Below are 15531 nucleotides of genomic sequence, written 5' to 3' on the forward strand. Positions count from 1 at the left end.
CAACATATACTGTGCTAAATGCAAGGACACTTCACTCCCAAGAGTGTTGAATTCCGGGCTGTTTTTGAATCAATTCATCAAAAAGTTGATTTGGATTTCTACAAAGACAGAGTCACCATCTGAGCATGACCATTGGGGCTATTTCAGCAGTAAGGGCATTTGAGCCCGGCAACTTTCCGTCCCCCTCATGGAAATTACCGTTGGATCACAGACTTGTTCACGTGTTGCAAACATCTACTTCCATGGTAACTATTTGCATGAATGACACAAATATTGTCTTTATAGCCTGTTACAAGTGGATAAAATGTGAGACAACACCTTTCACAACTTTCTCATCTTCTTGTTTAAATAGTCGATATCCAATCACTTTCTATCCCTGTAATCTCCTCCAGTGACACAACTCCCCGAGGACTTTCTGGCTGTCCATTGCTGATTCATCCCCGCACTAGGGGGAGCTGTGCTTGCAGCTGCCTTCAGTGTTAAACTCTGCAGTTCCCTGCCCCGACCACACGGTATCTCTCTCTTGTTTTGTTTAACATCCCCTGGTGTCCATTGATGTACGGTTCTGGGAGTGTTATAAATGGAAGTCAGGGGCACTCTGTCCGAGTGCCTTCCCAAATAAATTTGTGTTCTAATCCTACCCAGACCCAATTCCATTGAATATATTTAGTGATGGCACATCCACAACCTGTGCATGAAGAATTCCATCAATTTACAGCTGGAGAGAAGAAATTCCTCCCTAATTCAGTCCCAAATGACCACCCACTCACCCTGAAACTTTGCCTCTCGTTGCACAGTCTTCCATTTTTAGAAAGAGCAGACTTCCTGATTCCTTTCACATTGAGATCGGTTCTTCTAACCTCTAGTGGTTAGTGGTACACCACCTGTTTGTGGAGAGTTGAATTTACAATCTTCACAAATTAACTTTTTTTCTCTAAATCATTCAGAAAAATAAGGAAAACACTGGTAAACTTCTTTGTAAAAGCTGGTTGTACACAATTCTCAGGACTAACATTTCTCATTTCACACAGTCGACAAGCAGGGATATGTCGTAAGCAACACTGAAAAATTTAGGAGGAACACAGCAAGTCTGGCAGCACCTCTGGAAATGAATAAACACTCGACGTTTCAGGCCGAGACCCTTCATCAGGACTGGAAAGGAAGGGGGGAGACAACAGAATTAAATGGTAGGGTGACGGGAAGCAGGATAGCCTGAAAATGAGATGTGAAAACAGGTGGGAAAGGTAAAGGGCTGGAGAGTGGATCAGAGGAGAAAGAGAAAGAGGAGGAGCAGGTGAGAAGAGCTAAGGAGTCAGAGTGGGGAACAGAAGAAGAGGGGGGGATGGAGGGAAAATTCCTTTTACCTGGACAAATTAATATCCATTATAAAGAAATATCATAATAAAGAGAGAATCAGTTTTATTTGTCATATACAATTAGGAATTTGCTGTGGTGTATTGGTGGGACAAGCAACTAAAGACTAACATAAAAATAAAGTTCAAAGTAGAGAACTGGTGTCAAATGTGCATAAATATTGGCATATATTTGTCCAGCCTTCTTAAACACTTGACTACCGTTCATGCTCTGCATCTCGAACAAGGTCAGGTCTGGGAGGGAGAGTACTTCAAATAGTCTTGCAGCCAGAATAGTTCTGAGAGTCCATTGAAATTGTGGTTACTGCCAGAGGCCTCGTGCTCTGGAACTGGAATTGGAATGAGGGCAGTATCGTATGTAGAGAGACAGTGAAAAGCTTGTCTTGCTGACTGTGCGTACAGATCAATTCACCACACGGTGCACTGAGGTAGTACAAGGGAAAACAATATCAGAATGCAGAGTAATGTGTAACAGTGACAGAGGGTGCAGTGCAGGCAGAAAATAAGGTACTAGAGTGTAATGAGGCAGGTTGTGAGGTCAAGAGTCTATTGTACTTATAACAGCAGGGTAGAAGCAGTCCCTGAGCCTGGTGCTGTGTGCTTTCAGACTCTTGTATCTCCGGCCCATATGGAGAGGGGAGAAGAGAGAATGTCTGGGGTGGGAGGGGTCTTTGATGATGCCAGTTGCTTTCTTCAGGGAGGGGGACGTGTAGACAGAGTCTCTGAAAGGGAGGCTGGTTTCCATGATGAGCAGAGCTGTGTCCACACTCTCTGCAGTTTCTTGTGTTGACGGGCAGAGTAGTTGTCGTACCAAGCTGAGAGAGGTTGCTTCCCATGCTGCATCAATTAAAAATCGGTCAGTGTCAACGGGGACATATCTACTTTGTTTAGCCTCGGGGGAAGTAGAGGCATTGGTGACATTTCCTGGCCGTGGGATCTGTGAGTATGGGCAAGGAGAGGCTCATCCACACCGCTAGGAACTTGAAGTTCTTAACAGTCTCCACCACAGTTTGTACAGACAGGTGCGAGTGCACCGCACCACCCACCACCCCTCAACCCCAACCCAGACCTCCTAAAAGTCAATGAGCAGCTCTTTGGTGTTTCCTGCGCTGGGAAGGGTTGTTGCCTATCTGTCCCTTTCCTGCATACTGACTCAGTTATTTGTCTATCTGTCCCTTTCCTGCATACTGACTCAGTTATTTGCCTAGCTGTCTCCTTTGTGCATACTGACTCAGTTATTTGTCTATCTGTCTCTTTCCTGTACACTGACTCAGTGAGATACAGCCCGCTATGCAACCTATCAGTCAGGTGTTCCCAACCTTTTTGATGCCATGGACCCCTACCATTAACTGAGGGGTCCGTGAACCCCAGGGTGGGAGCCAGTGGTATGAGTGGAGTTAGAACAGAATCTGGCAGAGTGTGGAATGTTATATACCAGTGTTAAACAGTGACAAACACACCCCCACCAGTACTGTACCCGGTGTTACACAATTACAGACTCTTCCCCTTCATTATCGTACCCCAGTGTTACACAGTTACAGACACTTCCCCACCAGTACTGTACCCAGAGTTACACAATTACAGACCTGTCCCCACCAGTACTGTACCCAGTGTTACACAATTACAGACCCTTCCCCACCAGTACTGTAACCCAGTGTGATACAGAACTGTCTGATGTTCATTTTATTCCTGTAACTCCTAATTTTTGCTAAATTACTTTTCACGTTAAATTCATCTCATTTCTGCCTCAGTTTTGGACGCACCCAGTTGTGTTTCTGAAATCTAAATAATCAGACTCAGTACTTTTCACTGCCTTGAGCTTTCTGATGTCACGTAACTACATTGTGGACTCAATCGAATTGCAAATAGTTTATACTGTATTGTAAACAGTTTTTGTCACAGCATTACAAGTATAACAGTATGCGTTTCACTGTCATATTTTTAACCTTTTGTTGCAGCCGGTGACTAGTATTTACTGTGTGTTTCATTACATAGACACCCATAAACCATGTCTTGTGTAGACGATATTTTCAGCACTGGTATTCATGTTCCTACCGCTCAGCAACATTGTCGATACTGATAGGTATTGTCGATTATTTAGGTATGTGAAAAGCAAAAAAATAGTTAAGACCAAAATTGGACCATTGAAGGCGGAAACGGGTGAATTTATTATGGGGAACAAGGAAATGGCAGACGAGTTGAACAGGTACTTTGGATCTGTCTTCACTAGGGAATACACAAACAATCTCCCAGATGTAATAGTGGCCAAAGGAACTAGGGTAAAGGATGAACTGAAGGAAATTTATATTAGGCAAGAAACGGTGTTGGATAGACTGTTGAGTCTGAAGGCTGATAAGTCCCCGGGACCTGATGGTCTGCTCTAGAAACCGTGGACGCATTGGTAATCATTTTCCAATATTCTATAGATTCAAGAACAGTTCCTGCTGATTGGAGGGTGGCTGGTGTTGTCCCACTTTTCAAGAAAGGAGGGAGAGAGAAAACATGGAATTGTAGACTGGTTAGCCTGACATCAGTGATGGGAAAGATGCTGGAGTCAATTATAAAAGAGGAAATTACGACACATTTGGATAGCAGTAGAAGGATCAGTCCGAGTCAGCATGGATTTATGAAGGGAAAATCATGCTTGACTAATCTTCTGGAGTTTTTTCAGGATCTAACTATGAAAATGGACAAGGGAGAGCCAGTGGATGTAGTGTACCTGGACTTCCAGAAAGCTTTTGATAAAGTCCCACATAGGAGATTAGTGGACAAAATTAGGGCACATGGTATTGGGGGCAGAGTACTGACATGGATTGAAAGTTGGCTGGCTGACAGGAACCAAAGAGTACCGATTAACGGGTCCCTTTCAGAATGGCAGGCTATGACCAGTGGGGTACCGCAAGGTTCAGTGCTGGGACCGCAGCTGTTTACAATATACATTAATGATTTATTAGCAAATTTGCTGATGACACAAAGCTGGGTGGCAGTGTGAAATGTCAGGAGGATGTTATGAGAATGCAGGGTGACTTGGACAGGTTGGGTGAGTGGGCAAATGTATGGCAGATGCAGTTTAATGTGGATAAATGTGAGGTTATCCACTTTGGTGGCAAGGACAGGAAGGCAGATTACTATCTAAATGGAGTCAAGTTAGGAAAAGGAGAAGTACAATGAGATCTAGGTGTTCTTGTACATCAGTCAATGAAAGCAAGCATGCAGGTACAGCAGGCAGTGAAGAAAGCTAATGGCATGCTGGCCTTTATAACAAGAGGAATTGAGTACAGGAGTAAAGAGGTCCTTCTGCAGCTGTACAGGGCCCTGGTGAGACCCCACCTGGAGTATTGTGTGCAGTTTTGGTCTCCAAATTTGAGGAAGGACATCCTTGTTATTGAGGGAGTGCAGCGTAGGTTCACGAGGTTAATTCCCGGAATGGCGGGACTGTCATATGTTGAAAGATTGGAGTGACTGGGCTTGTATACACTGGAATTTAGAAGGATGAGAGGGGATCTGATTGAAACATAAGATTATTAAGGGATTGGACATGCTGGAGGCAGGAAGCATGTTCCCGCAGATGGGTGAGTCCAGAACTAGAGGCCACAGTTTAAGAATAAGGGGTAGGCCATTTAGAACAGAGATGCGGAAAAACTTTTTCACCCAGGGAGTGGTGGATATGTGGAATGCTCTGCCCCAGAAGGCAGTGGAGGCCAAGATTCTGGATTCATTCAAGAGAGAGTTAGATAGAGCTCTTATAGATAGCGGGGTCAAGGGATATGGGGAGAGGGCAGGAACGGGGTACTGTGCAGCCATGATCACAGTGAATGGTCTACTCCTGCACCTACTGTCTATTGTCTATTAATATAGAAGAGTGTTTCTAGTCAATACGTTAGTGTCGGTAAATTTTAATGAAGTGAATGTATATTTGAAAGAAAACTTATGTTGTCAGTGAAGCTCTATTAAACATCAATGTTGGTGAGAAGAATCTTTTCACACCATGCTTGGTGTTGAAAGTAACTGAAGCAATGTCTCACTCTGATGTGCTTGATCACACATCAGGCACAATGTCCAACACCCACAGGGTTCTGCAGAAGTTTCTCACCGTCTATTTTTCACTTACTGAGATGTAGAACAGGACAGCCTTGAGCCACATCACTCAGCAACCCCCCCCCCCCCACCCCGATTTAATCCTAGCCACATCACGGGGCAGTTTACAAAGACCAATTAACCTCAGAACCAGTACGTGTTTGGACTGTGGGAGGAAACCGGAGAACTCAGGGAGGAAGCCTTACAGAGGATGTTAGGAATGAACTCCTGACGTCCCGATCTATAATAGCGTTGTGCTAACCGCTACGCCATCCCTCCCATCTACACCGTGTCCATATCCCTCCACCTTCCTTATATCCATATGCCTATTTAAATATCTCTTAAAAGTCTCTAATGTATTTGCATCTACCACTACACCAGGCAGTGCATTCCTGGCATTCACCACTCTGAGTAGTTAAAAAAAAACTGACCCCTTACATCCACCTGGAACCTGTTCCCTCTCACATTCAATGCCACCCCCCTGGTACTAGATGTTTCAACCCCAGGAAATAGATACTCTTTGTCCACCCTACGTCTGCCTCTCTTGTAATTCTCTAGCAGATCACCCCTCAGACTTCAGCGACCCAGAGAAAACTGAAGTTTATCCAGCCTGTCTTGTTAGCACATGCCCTCTGAACCAGGCAGCACCCTCTTCTACACCCTCTCCAAAGCTTCAACATCCTTCATATCGATGGGCAACCAGAACAGTATGTAGTACTCCAGATGTGGCCTAATCAGAGTATTAGTGGGCACAGATTGCTGCAGAACTCCAGTAAATACAGACCTTCAGCTCAAATAAGTCCCTTCAACCACTACCCTCTGTCTGCTATGGGCAAGCCAGTTCTGAGTGCAAACAGTAAATTCACCATGGACCCTATGCATCTTAATCTTTTGGATTACCATCCCATGAGGGACTTTGTCAAACACCTTCCTAAAATCCATGTAGACAACATCCATTGCCCTACCCTCTTCAGTCTCTCTCGTCACCAGTCTTTGGTCTTAATCAGCTCAGCCACATTAAGTTCTTTGCTGAGTCACTTCCTCCAGTTAAACTCTGTTACTCCAGGATTGCCGTATAAGTATTGACGACCCCTGTCCTGTTCAGTAGTAAATTGGTCACACAGAGTGATACAGCAGAGAAATGTTCCCATTGGCCACTGTGTTCATGCCAACTGAGATTAAATTCTATCAGTCATGACTCTGCCCACATTACCAACTCATCAATATCATCCGGCAGCCGATAACACTCAGGTCAACAAAGCAGTCAATGTCCATCTCATCTGCACACTAACCAAATACATTTACATCCAAGTTCATACTTTGCGCAGAAGGTAGGAATATCAGCGGTGATCCCTGTGGTAAACCACAGCTCACAAGCTTCCAACCACAAAACCAAACACTTCATCACCCACACGTGCCCATTCAGCATCTAATTTGCCAGTTTTCCCTGGATGCCACTGGCAAGCACCGCTCTCATTCCGTCTTTCTCCATGCACGTCTGCATTATCTCTCTGTAATGCAGTACATTGAATCCGACATGTGTCCATCCATTTCTCCAGAACTTCCTTCAACTTGCATTCTGAGTCCTTTAAGTCTGGCTTTTGTCGAAGATGGGTGGATTAAGGTTTTAGATTGGTTCAAACACTCTGCTCTAAAATTTGGAGATTCTCTCAAGGTGATCCTTGGTACGTAGGTGCTTCTCCCACAATGATTCTCTTTCTGAAGTTTGGTTGGAATTTCTACATCAGGGAAATGAGGTAAGGCTCAAACAGCACAGCTCAGAACTCATTCACGTAGTTCATTAAAACCAGCTGAAGTACCAGATTTATACTGCCCCTTCTGTGTTTAAATGCACTTGCTGGCCTCTCTCTCCCAACATGTAGTTAATCCTGTTTTCAGGTGCCTTGTAAGCTACCTTCCACCTCTAGACATTGCTTATCCTCTGACTCTGCTTGACTTCAGATCGCACTCAGCAAGCTGAGACCTTTTCATTCTGTTGCTGACTGTGCAATGTGCCTCTTAAACACTGTAACCCATAAATGCAAATCTGTCTTCTTAGCACTCCCTATTTAAATCCAAAATCAATTCATTAATAATTTAATAATACAGTCTTGATTGAATCATCTGAATATCAAGTACCAGAGGAAATAACAAACTGGACCACTGTTACACTAAGTTCAAGATTGCCTACCACGCTATCCCGTGCCCTCACTTTGGGAAGACTGATGAACTGGCTGTGCTTCTACTCCCTGAGTATGGGCAGACACTAAAGGCTGCAACGCCAATAATGACGGCCAAGAAGGTATGGACCGGGGAGACACAGGAGCACTTACAGGGCTGCTCTGTACTGTGTACAGGGTGCTATCTTCGAGCCTGGATGAGTATGCCACACTTGTCACCGATTTCTCATAGACCTGATTTTATTCTCACAAATCAATGAATCTGTTGTAAAAAAAAGATCACTCCCTACTTGTACATAGTTCTTTCGTTTTGCCTGTTTTTTCTTTCCACTCTTTTCTATAAGTGTATACCTCAGATAAATACTTTGTGGAGATTTGTGATATATATGATTATATGATATATATGTACAATGTCTGAAATACATCTTATGGAAATGTTTGTTTGATGAACTTCAAAAAAAATTAATTACAAAAAGAAATATTTAAAAAAAGCCTGTGTGGATGAGTGTGTGCCTATGAAAGCTTACTGTACATTCTCAGACCACAAGCTGTGGGTGAAACAGGAGATTTGTAGTCTTCTGAGGGCTGGATCTGTGGCATTTAATTCTGGCAACCCAGGTCTACACAAGAAAACCAGGTATGACTTGCAAAGGACTATTTCAAGAGCCAAGAAACAATTCTGGGAGAGGTTGGAGGTGATATTGGATACATGTCAACTCTGGTAGAGGTTGCAGGGTGTTACTTCCTGCAAAGCAAAACCCAACATCATGAATGGAGCGATGCTTCAGTACCAGACGAGCTCAACATCTTTTCCACTCGCTTTGCAAATGAAAACAAAACCACAGCTATGAGAACACTTGCAGCATCCGATGCCACAGTGATGTCAGTCTCGGAGGCTGATGGCAGGCTGTCTTTCAAGAGGGTGAACCCTCGCAAGGAAGCAGGGCTCAATGGAGTACCAGGTCAAGCTCTAAAAACCTGTGCCAACAACTGGCATGGGGTGCTCAAAGACACTTTCATTCTTTCATTGCTACAGGCAGAATTTCCCACCTACTGCAAAAGCTAAACAATTATACCAGTGCCCAAGAAGGGCAGTGTGAGATGCCTCAATAGTCCAGTAGCGCTCACATGGACAGTGATGAAATACTTTGAGAGGTTGGTCATGGCTAGAATCAACATCTGGCTCAGGAAAACCTGGACCACTGCAATTTGACTACAGCCACAATAGGTCTACAGCAGATGTGATCTGAATGGCTTTCCAGGCAGACTTGGATGTCCTGGACAATGCAAGTACTAATGTCAGAATGCTATTCATTGACTGTAGCTCAGCATTTAACACCATCATTCCTACAGTCCTGATCGCAAAGCTACAAAACCTCGGTTTCTGTACCTCCCTCCGCAACTGGATCCTCGACTTCCTATGAAAGACCACAATCTGTGCAGATTGGAAATAACGTCTCCACCTCATTGACAATTTACACAGGAATACGTGCTTGGCCCACTGCTCTACTCTCTCTATACTCATGATAGTGTGGTTAGCATAGCTCAACCAGCATTCTAAATTTGCTGATGATGCAACCATTGTTGGCAGAATTTCAGAAGGAGATGAGGGTGTACTGGAGTGAGATATACAAGTTAGTTGAGTAGTGTCACAGCAACTCTGCACTCAACATCACCAAGACCAAAGAGCTGATTGTGGACTTCAGAAAGGGTAAGACAAGGGAACACAAACCAATCCACATAGAGGGATCAGAAGTGGAGAGAGTGAGCAGCTTCAAGTTCATTGGTGTTAATATCTCTGAGGACCTAACCTGGACCCAACATATTGATGCAGCTACAAAGAAGGCAGAACAGACGCTATACTTCATTAGGAGTTTGAGGAGATTTGGTTTGTCAAATAAAACACTAGAAAGCTTCTACAAATGTACCATAGAGAGCATTCTGACTGGCTGCATCACCACCTGGTATGTGGGGGGTGGGGGTCTACAGCACAGGATTGAAATGTTGCAGAAACTTATAAAATTAGTCAGCTCCATCATTGACGCCAACCTTTGTGGTATCCAAGACATCTTCAAAGAGCAGTGCCTTCAGCAGGCGAAGTCCATTGTTGAGGATCCTCACCACCCAGGGCATGCCCTCTTATCATTGTTACCATCAGGAAGGAGGTACAGGAGCCTGAATGCACACACTCAGTGATTCAGGAACAGCTTCTTCCCCTCGGACATCTGATATCTGAAAGAATATTGAACCCATGAACACTACCTCACTACTTTTTTACTTCTGTTTTTTGCACTACTTATTTTAATGTAACTATTTAATGGACATATATATACTCACTGTAACTCAGTTGATTTGTCATGTATTTCATTGTACTGCTGCTGTAAAGACAACAGATTTCACACCATAAGCTGACGATATTAAACCTGATTCCAGTTCTGATCTCACCCTTTGCACAGCAAAGATGTTTTGAAGCAGAATAAGTTTTGTTCTGGGCTTTTCAGCATGTTAAAACTTGCTATCTCATTTTCCACTAATCTTCACACCAGCATACACCCTTTGAGCTGCACTAGAGTGGCTTGCTGTTAATGTGCTGACTTGGTAACAGGTGCAGCAAATAACAGTAACACAGACCAGAAGTCTCTTTGTCAAGTAAACAATCTCTTCAAGGCTTCCCTTCCAGCCTGTTGTCAGTTTGAAAGGTTCAGTTCTGACACTAAGAAAACACAGCACCTAAGGAATAAGAGCTTCAGTCCAATTTTTCATCTATTTTTGTTTCTCTATGAGTTATGCAGGCATCTAGCTGCAAGTTCTGACATGTACAATGCTGGCATGATGTAGATTTTAACCAAGGGTACAGACCAACAGGACTGCACTTGCTGACAGGATGACAGATCAGATCCTGAGTGTTCTGCAATGAGGCTTCACGTTGTCTTGCTGTGTACTCAGAAAACAGAGGAGGACAAAAGAAGCAGTCATGGCATCCTTTGTTCCAAACACACCTGATAACAGAACATTAAAAAGATTCAAGTAAAAAGGAACCAGAATAGAAAGATATTGCCATGCATGAGGTTGTGGTTACATGCTGAGAAATGGATTTTCACTTCACACCCAGACAGTGAGTTCACAGTCTGAGACCGGTTCAGGGGGGATGACAATTCTCCAGAAACAAAGTGAAGAAAAACTCAAACTCGGGCCAGGGTTGGCGTGCTGCGATTTCACAGTCCAGGGTGCTGATACACAAGGACACCGTACCAACTACAACTTCAGACAAACAACAGAAGGAGATCTACGTAAGGTGGCGCAGACTCTGTTTCCCGAGACTCAGTCTGGGCTGTCTGCTAGCTCTGTGGTGACAGGCCTAGGCTTGGCCAAGTTCCCTTAGGCCGAGCAGTTGTGAGCAGGACTCTTGCAGTTTTCAGAGAGAGTGCTGATTTTCCTGAGACCTTTGTTCGTGCATTTGAAATGGATTGGCTGCTGCCCCCCACCCCCCCCCCCCAGCCACCTTGGTAGGGTAACATCCTCGAAATAAGGCTTTAAGCCATTCAGGACAGAAACAAAAAGAAATCTTCACCCAGACAGCAGCAGAGATTAGCGCAGGAATGCACTAATTAGAGGTAATTTTTTCGGCAGTTTGAACAGGGCACGACTGTGCAAGCATGTGAAGGTCGGCCTGTGAGACAACAGAAGAGTTTAAAAAGCGTGCAGATTAATGAAACAGGCGTTGGAGGAGCAGGCGATAGAGTAGTGGGAGACAGAGTAGGAAGGCTTTGGCTCGAGAGGCTTTGGCGAGCAGAGGCTGAGGACGAGCTTGCTCCCAGTGAGGTAAGGCCGGGTAAGTTCGTTTAATTAATTTAATTAACTTAGGAGTAAGTAATAAAGGCAGCATTTAGGGCATTTGGGTGCTCCATTAGCAGTATGTGGGAAATCAATGGGAGCACAATTGTCCCTGATGACTACACCTGCAAAAAGTGCATCCAGCAGCAGCTCCTGACAAACTGAGTAACGGAACTGGAGCTGGATGAACTTCGGATCATTCGTGAGACAGAGGCAGAAATAGACAAGAATTACAGGGAGATAGTCACCCCTAAAAGTCAGGAGACAGGTAGCTGGGCGACTGTCAGGAGAGGGAAAGGGATTAGACAGAATGATCAGAGCACCCCTGTGGCCGTTCCCATCAATAATAAGTACACTGTTTTGGATACTGTTGATGGGGACAACCTACCAGGAACAAATTGGAGTAGTTGCATCTCTGGCCCTGAGACTGGACTCTCAGCTCAGAAGGGAAGGAGGGAAAAGAGGAGAGCAGTAGTGAGAGGGGATTCGATAGTTAGGGGGACAGATAAGAGGTTCTGTGGAAGAGATCAAGAATCCCGGATGGTCTGTTGCCTCCCTGGTGCCAGGGTCGGCGATATCTCGGATCGAGTTCTCAGTATTCTCAAGAGGGAGGGTGAGCAGCATTAGGGTTAGGGTTAGTGCATGGAGTAAAGCCAGATCTAACATATAAAGAGGATTTGAGGAAAGAGAAGCAGAATAAAGGATGTAAAGGCAGTAAGGTTGAAAGGCTAAAGTGCATGTACTTCAATGTAAGAAGCATCAGGAACAGAGCTGATGAACTGAGAGCTTGGATACATACATGGAATTATGATGTAGTGGCCTTTACAGAGATTTGGCTGGCACCAGGCCAGGAATGGATTCTCAGTATTCCTGGATTTCAGTGTTTTAAAAGGGATAGAGAGGGGGGGGGAAGGGGAGGAGGGGTGGCATTACTGGTCAGGGATACTATTACAGCTGCAGAAAGAGTGGGTAATGTAGCAGGATCCTCTTTTGAGTCAGTATGGGTGGAAGTTAGGAACAGGAAGGGAGCAGTTACTCTATTGGGAGTATTCTATAGGCCCCCTGGTAGCAGCAGAGATACCTAGGAGCAGATTGGGAGGCAGATTTTGGAAAGGTGCAAAAATAACAGGGTTGTTATCATGGGTGAGTTTAACTTCCCTAATATTGATTGGCTCCAGATTAGTTCCAATGGTTTAGACGGGGCAGAGTTTGTTAAGTGTGTCCAGGATGGATTCCTGCCGCAGTACGTTGACAAGCTGACCATGGGGAATGCCATACTGGATCTAGTATTAGGTAACGAACTGGGTCAGGTCACAGATCTGTCAGTGGGTGAGCATCTGGGGGACAGTGATCACCACACCCTGGCCTTTTGCATTATCATGGAAAAGGATAGAATCAGAGAAGACAGGAAAATGTTTAACTGGGGAAGGGCAAATTATGAGGCTGTAAGGCTAGAATATGTGGCTGTGAATTGAGATGATGTTTTTGCAGGAAAGTGTACTATGGACATGTAGTCGATGTTTAAGGATCTCTTGCAGGATGTTAGGGATAAATTTGTCCCAGTGAGGAAGCTGAAGAATGGTAGGGTGAAGGAACCATGGGTGACAAGTGAGGTGGAAAATCTAGTCAGGTGGAAGAAGGCAGCGTACATGAGGTTTAGGAAGCAAGGATCATATGGGGCTATTGAGGAATATAGGGTAGCAAGAAAGGAGCTTAAGAAGGGGTTGAGGAGAGCAAGAAGGGGGCATGAGAAGGCCTTGGTGAGTAGGGTAAAGGACAACCCCAAGGCATTCTTCAATTATGTGAAGAACAAAAGGATGACAGGAGTGAAGTTTGGACCGATTAGAGATAAAAGTGGGAAGATGTGCCTGGAGGCTGTGGAAGTGAGAAGGTCTCAATGAATACTTCCCTTCAGTATTCACTAATGAGAGGGAACTAGATGATGGTGAAGACAACATGGGTGACGTTGATTTTCTGGAGCATGTTGATATTAAGGGAGTGGAGGTGTTGGAGTTGTTAAAATACATTAGAATGGATAAGTCCTCGGGGCCTGACGGAATATTCCCCAGGCTGCTCCATGAGGCGAGGGAAGAGATTGCTGAGCCTCTGGCTAGGATCTATGTCCTCATTGTCCACGGGAATGATACCGAAGGATTGGAGGGAGGCGAATGATGTCCCCTTGTTCAAAAAAAGCAGTAGGAATAGTCCAGGTAATTATAGACCAGTAAGCCTTACATCTGTAGTGGAAAAGCTGTTGAAAAATATTGTTAGAGATAGGATCTATGGGCATTTAGAGAATCATGGTCTAATGAGGGACAGTCAGCATGGTTTTGTGAAGGGCAGACTGTGTCTAACAAGCCTGATAGAGTTCTTTGAGGAAGTGACCAGGCTTATAGATGAGGGTAGTGCAGTGGATGTGATCTACATGGATTTTAGTAAGGCATTTGACAAGGTTCCACACGGTAGGCTTATTCAGCAAATCAGTATGCATGGGATTCAGGGAAGTTTGGCAAGGTGGATTCAGAATTGGCTTGCCTGCAGAAAGCAGAGGGTTATGGTGGAGGGAGTACATTCGAATTGGAGGGTTGTGACTAGTGGTTCAAAAGCAGTTCTGGGACCCCCTACTTTTCATGATTTTTATTAATGATCTTGTTGTGGGGCTAGAAGGGTGGGTTGGCAAGTTGCAGATGACACAAAGGTTGGTGGTGTTGTGGATAGTGTAGAGGATTGTTGAAGATTGCAGAGAGACATTGATAGGATGCAGAAGTGGGCTGAGAAGTGGCAGATGGAGTTCAACCCGGAGAAGTGTGAGGTGGTTCACTTTGGAAAGACAAACTCCAATGCAGAGTACAAAGTAAATGGCAGGTTACTTGGTAGTGTGGTGGAGCAGAGAGATCTGGGGGTACATGCCCACAGATCCCTGAAAGTTACCTCACAGGTAGATAGGGTAGTTAAGAAAGCTTATGGGGTGTTAGCTTTCATAAATCAAGGGACAGAGTTTAAGAGTCACGAAGTAATGATGCTGGTAAAGCCTCACTTGGAGTACTGTGTCCAGTTCTGGTCAACTCACTATACGAAGGGTGTAGAAGCATTGGAAAGGGTACAGAGGAGATTTACCAGAATGCTGCCTGGTTTAGAGAGTGTGCATTATGATCAGAGATTAAGGGAGCTAGGGCTTTATTCTTTGGAGAGAAGGAGGATGAGAGGAGACATGATAGAGGTGTACAAGATATTAAGAGGAATAGATAGAGTGGACAGCCAGCGCCTCTTCCCCGGGGCACCACTGCTCAGTACAAGAGGACATGGCTTTAAGGTAAGGGGTGGGAAGTTCAAGGGGGATATTAGAGGAAGGTTTTTTACTCAGGGAGTGCTTGGTGTGTGGAATGCACTGCCTGAGTCTGTGGTGGAGGCAGATACACTGGTGAAATTTAAGAGATTACTAGACAGGGATATGGAGGAATATAAGGTGGGGGGGATATATGGGAGGTGGGGTTTAAGGATCAACACAACATTGCGGGCTGAAGGGCCTGTACTGTGCTGTACTATTCTCTGTTCTATGTAATGTGGTGGTGCTGAGGATAAAGGCCATTAGCTCATAGTTTTTTAAGTATTGGGGAACTGTTTGATATCTTCTAACCTGTAGGGAATGCTCTCAAATCAGTGTCAGCCAGCATCTCCACACTTGGTCACCTCTTCAAAACCATCAGATGCAGTTCATCAGGACTTGGCCTTCATCTGTGGCCTTTTAGTTCACTCAGTCCCTCCCTCTCAGTATTTTTCACTGGCATCTCTGTCAATTCCTTCTCTCACAGGTTATTTCCCCCAACCCCGCTTCAGCCGGCAAAAGGCCTACATCAATTTTCTTTATATATTCATTAAAGGGATATGCTTTTGCGGCTGAGCCAGCATTTGATTGCCCATCCCTCCCTGCCCTGAGAGGGTGACGATGAGCTGCCTCCTTGAAATGCAGCAGACCTTGAGGTTTGAACTTGCTCACTGAAGAATTTCTTACTGTCTGTTTTCATATTCTGTGTCATTTTGCTCCTGTATCCTGCCTCACTTTTCAC

Source organism: Hypanus sabinus, chromosome 16 (assembly GCF_030144855.1).
Source record: "Hypanus sabinus isolate sHypSab1 chromosome 16, sHypSab1.hap1, whole genome shotgun sequence".
In the NCBI taxonomy this organism is placed as follows: Eukaryota; Metazoa; Chordata; class Chondrichthyes; order Myliobatiformes; family Dasyatidae; genus Hypanus; species Hypanus sabinus.